Source organism: Lygodium microphyllum, chromosome 13 (assembly GCF_053477565.2).
Source record: "Lygodium microphyllum isolate KBCC chromosome 13, Lygodium_microphyllum_v1.1.10, whole genome shotgun sequence".
Lineage (NCBI taxonomy): Eukaryota > Viridiplantae > Streptophyta > Polypodiopsida > Schizaeales > Lygodiaceae > Lygodium > Lygodium microphyllum.
This window is the reverse complement of record NC_141147.1, coordinates 124,297,547-124,303,546: the sequence shown is the minus strand read 5'-3', so window position 1 is coordinate 124,303,546 and position 6,000 is coordinate 124,297,547.

Below are 6,000 nucleotides of genomic sequence, written 5' to 3'. Positions count from 1 at the left end.
GGGACTGTATGTAATTTCAATTACTTTACCAATTTTGCTGAAATAAAGTCATGAGTACTATCGTCATCATGCAAGATAGTTCTTTCCTTTCCATGCACCAAACATTTCATAGTCAATAATGAATGTGGAGTAGGCATACCTGGTAAAGTGTCGGAAGTAGTAGTAGTATCATCCTCATCTTCAGTGAAGTCTGGCATATCCTCATGCTCGTCTTCGTCCATGGCTCCAAGACAGTTGATATGTGCTAGTGGTTTCTTTGAATGACAATTTGCTGCGAGATGCCCTGGCTGGTGACATTTATAGCATACTATTGGCTTGGCTTTGGTTACATTATTTGCAATGGCTGGAAGTATGGGTACATTTGGATTTGCTTGTGGAATAGGCTTAGGATTTGGATTGACATTGGATGGTAATGCAGGTGGTTTAGCCCAATTCTTGCGGAAAGATGGTGATGAGAAACGACCTGGATTAAACCTTCTAAAATTGGAATTGAATTGTTTAGATCCATAATTACCATTGGCTTGGAATTGCTGTGGTCGTCTGTCTCTTCCGCGTAACTTATCTTCAGTGTTGTGAGCTAGTGAGATGGCGTCATCAAGGGTAGCAGGCTTGAACATGTTCATTTCAGCGTAGTAATGTCCAAGAAGTCCAGACATATACTTTCGCTTATGTGTCGTCTCTGGTACGTCTTCAAGCATGCGTAGCTGTAGGAGTGCATTCCAAAACGCTCTGTATACTGTGGAATAGGCTCACGATCACGTTGTTGAAGTAAATCCCATTGCTTGATAGCCTTCTCATGAAATTGCGGTGGAAGGAAATTCTGCATGAACTTCTTCTTGAAATCTTCCCAAGTAGCAGGATATTCTATGCTCTTGCGTACTACAGTCCACCAAAGTGATGCTCTGTCTATCAGATGATTAGTAACACACTTGATTTTATCTTTTTCGAGATAAGTTTCCTCATGGAAATAGTCATCAAATTGGCTAATGAATGATAAAACAGTCTTTCCTTCTCGTATACCATTGAAAGTGCGAAACTTGAAACTTCGTTTACTTATCTTGGATTCCTTGTGAATGGTTTGTGCTTCAAGAGTGGCGTCGATGGTACGTCGAATCAAATCTTCAGCTTGAGGTTCTTCTTTATCGGTGGACGCTCTTTGTAGTTTTGTCAATTGCGCTTGCAATGCTTGCCTAGCCCTTCGCTCTTCTTCCTATTGTAGCATGATTAGATCCAGCTTTTGTTCCATGGTAGGCTCAGGTAAGTCGTCTTCAGTCATAGGATCATCCATATGTGGGGTCGTCATCCTGTAAAACTCAATAAACCTTTCTCACTCAAAATGAGGTTAGCGGGATGAGCATAGCTCAAATTTGGGGTTACAAGGCTATGTATTTTTGGGTATTTCTTTCTCAATTTTCAGAAAATCTGCAATATTTATGTCTTCGTTTGCTGAAAATAATTCAGCGGACCTGTAGATAGGTAGAACACCTTGCCATGAACAACTTTCCAGTTCAGAGTTTTTGCATAGGAACAAGTCTTCTAGGAGTTTTAAGCACTAGTCAGTTCTGACTCCAGTTGACTAGTCTGACTTGTAGAGTTGCAGACTTAGCCGACTTACAAAATTACAGACTTGCAGAACTTAGGCCGACTTGATGAACTTGCAGGACTTGATTCCACGTGACTTGCAGAACTTGACTTTTGCGGTGCAGGACCTGGAGTTTGTCGACTTTGTTGCCCTGTGTAACTTGCAGAAAGCTTAGAGTCTTAAGCTTATTAGCTTAAGCTTAAGCTTAAGAGACAGCACGGCGCAATTTCCTGGGGGGGGGCCGTTTTTCCCACGTCGCGAAATTTTCGGCCTTCCTCAGAGACCACGTCGAATAATCGTGAAGCTATTAAGCTTCTTGTTAAACTTATAAGCTTAGTAATTAAGCTTTGAAAAAGATAGATTATAAATTTCCTCACTGTTTCTTCACGACTTGATGAAGGAGATGGATGCGTGGTCCTCCGCCTACAGAGCCTGTTCCTTCGCGATCTGACAGTAGAAACAGGGGTTCTTGATCGCCAGAAGTCTGCCTGTATCAACGGTTCGCGACGAGATTGACTGTAGAGCCCGATCGTTCCTGGAGCTCCGCCTTCGCCCGAGATTGGTAGCAATTGGAAGCTCTTGATCTCAGCTTCGCTCTGATACCACTGGTGCGCAGATCGGACGCAGAATGCTCACGTGGTGAATCCCGGAAGGTCCCCAAGAACAATGAACTCTACCTTTTTACACAGAAAACCATGTAAAAGCATGCACGACAAGAAGCAAGAGACAAATTGGGTTCAATCTCCCCCCATGCCTTGTGTGAGCGCTTCATAAAGCATGTATTTTATGTATATTTCCATCTTCATGCTCAATAATAGCCCAATTTACAAAAATATGACAAGCTTTTAGCTTTTGAGTTTGCTTTCTACAAAAATAGGAAATAAAGCTAATGGACGGTGCCCATAGAGTTTGGCACGCCCAGTCTCAATGTCCAAAATAGAAATAACATATCCGTGGGCATAGGCACATACAAAATAATAATCAATAATCAATGTCTCGATAGACATAACAAAATATAGGCGTGGCGCCTATCAAAATATAATCCAAAGGTCGAATACTCGCTAGACTCCAATGATTTCCTCCGCCACTGCTGCTATCTCTACACATCAACTGAAGCATTCACAATCGTTAGTAAAATAATACAATTAAACCGACAAAAGTGAATACCTAGCAGTCTTCAGCTACATAAATAAATCAACTGGTTAGAAATAAATCCTAACCTTAATTTATTACGAGTGCGCACTCTAAACTCATAAACGTTTATTAATTTAATATGCATTTTGCGGAATCACCCGCTATGGAATCACCCATGTACACACTAAATTAATGAAATGCCCGAAAAGGACAGGCGTCCCCATCAACTTCTCGCACAAAGAATCCTCTTTGTGTATGAGCCCCGGTCATCTAAGTTTACGGAATCCACCGTAAAACCTCACGGAATCCACCGTGGCACGGAATCCAGCGTGGAATATGCCTCCTGGCATCACTTTGTTACTCTTTTGTGATCCAATGAGACCAAGTCATTTGTGGGATCATTTGAAAGTTCATTTAATGGATATTTTGCATTGATTGGTTTCCCATGGTAGTCATGACCACTCCAGCTTTTGGAGGTTGCTTTCAATTTAGGGTTGATGCATTTGGAACACATCTTGTGGCAAGATGGTCAAAATTTGGACTACTTTGAAGGAATACCAAGAATAGAAAGGACACTAGTTTCAACTTTTGTTAATCCTTCGATTCATGAGGAGTTGGATGTTGATGTATAATATCAACAAAGTACAACAATCTCAATGGAGTTCAATTTAAATGAATGTCAAAGAAGAGTAGTCCTAGATGCGCTTGATGGCCGTGTGAACTCATCACCTAGTGTCATGTTCTTCTTGGATGTTCTAGGGGGGCCGGCAAAAACATATTTGTATAATTTCTTATGTGTAATATTTTGAGGGGAGGAGAAAGTTGTGCTAGCAATAGCATCTTCAAGTATTACTGCATTATTGTTGCTTAAGGGATGAACCACACACTCAAGATTTAAGATTCCACCAGAACTAAAGAACACCTCCTCTTATAATGTTTCTATGTATGGCCAACTGACAAAGTTGTTGAGGGCTACTTGGCGTATTGTTTGGGATGAGGCACCGATGATGCATTGCTATATTGCTTTTAAGGCTTTAGATAAAACTTTGTGAGACATCATGGGTGGCAATATGCCATCTGTAGGAAAGGTGATGCTTTTTGGAGGAGATTTTTGCCATATTTTACTTATGGTGGCAAAGGGTAGTCATGAAGATATAGTAGTTGCAACACTTGCTTGCTCCCCCTTGTTGAATCATATGTGCATTCTATGATTGTCTCAAAATATGTGTGTGTCTATGCAAGGAGAGGATTTTGAGGATTTGAGTTTTGTTAATTAGCTTCTATCTCTTGGGATGGTCAAAACTTCTTGAAAGACAGTAACCATATTGCAACTCCTCAACGCATGATTTTGGAAGGAGCTACAATGGATGATCTTATCTCGCGAGTTTACATGGATATCCACTTTGTGCAAAACTATGTCTCATTTTTTAATGGGTGTGCAATTTTGGCCTCACGAAACAAGGATGTTGATTCCTTGAATATACTACAGCTTTGTGTAGAATGCCTAATGATTGTCCTTTGTGCTAGTGCTAATTCCATAACTAAGCATGATACAAATTGCTTCCTTTACTTCATTGAGTATCGTAACTCCATCGATCTTGGTGGTGATTTTTCTCCTCATTTCTTGGTGTTGAAAAAAATGATCATGTGAAGTATACTATTTGGAAATTTGAACCCTACTATGGGCTTGTACAATGGTGCTAGATTGATATGTAGATAATTCCATGGGAAGGTCTTGGAGATTGAAATTACTATAGAAACAAACATTAGTGAAATTATCTTCATACCCATTATCAGTTAGTAGGATTGCCCACGGTGATGAGAAGGCAATTTCCAATTTGATTGGCTTTTGCAATGACAATCAATAAGTCTCAGAGCCAAATATTGAAATATCTAGGACTGTATCTCAAAACACCAGTATTCTCCCATTGTCAACTTTATGTTACTTCTGTTATGTGAAGTTTGCCAATTCAATCAAGGTTTTGTTAGAAGAAATGAGTGCGAACTTAGATACGAACACAAATATTATGTATCATAAAGTCTTGGAGAAAGTGAAATAATATTTTCACGACTGCTTTGTATTCCCACTTAATGCTTATCTTTTGCAATATATTTTGGAATTTTTGTTTGTGTCAGCTATTCTTTCTCGCAAGCTAATTTTCTTAGTTTTTGTAGGTAGCATGTATGATGGTTTCATTCTATTGTTTTCCAAAAGACTCTTGCATGACAATCGATGGCCATTAGAACTTTATCCTTGAGGTGCTTACATCCATGCCAAGTGTCACTACAAGATATAGACCTTATACCGACGTTTAAAGTGACGAAAATACAAATAACAAAATTTGCCCCCATCGTTGCAAAAAGTGTAGTTATTAACGATGCCATAGAAACGTCACTATTAGCATCGCTATCAGCGTCGCAAAATGCGATGCTGATAGTGACGCAACCAGTAAATTTGCGACGTGCATAGCGATGTCAATAGCGACGAGAGCAGTAAATTTGCGATGTCTATAGCGACGGTAACAGGGACAAACAGCTGCCCTGCCACATATAGCACTGTGTACTGTATGAGAGCCATACAAAGTAGTTTCTGCACTACTGTATACAAAGCGCTTGCAAACAAAAAGAATGTATACTGAAATCATAAAACTGATACATGAAATAAATACATGATTGTATAAAAAGCGATTGGTACAATCATGACAGGATATCACTAATACATAGAAAATGTCTACGTAGATCAGGCGACTAAAAAATAAAGGTGTGTAAGCTCCAAGGATCCAAGGGCGAGCTACAAATCCTCGTCTCTCGAAAGCTCGTCCCGTCGCAAAGGAGCATTGAACGGACTCTGCAGAAAAAGAAACAACACATCAATCCACCATACAATAATGCATTCAAATATCTCATGGTAACTACAAACAAGAAAGATGAGTGACTTACAGGGCCGCCACGTCTATACAATCAGTTGATCAATGCATTGAGACCGTGCCTCTCTGCATATCGAGTCTCAAGGCCTATCGGATCGCGATTTGTAATGGAGTGCTGCAAAGAAAACAAAATGCTAACTGTTAGAAACATGATTGTCATTACAAAGAATATTTCAAAAAAACAAACAAGCAAAACAAAAGAAAAACTTACAAAGTCCTCCAAATATGTCCTGTGGCCGCCACTCCCAAGATGATGGACCACTCCGGCCTCGAGTCGTGCCCTCGCCGCCTCGCGCTGCTGACTCCAACGTCATGGAGAATCTGTAGCCTCCTCCCTCAGTCGGCGCCAGTCGTCTG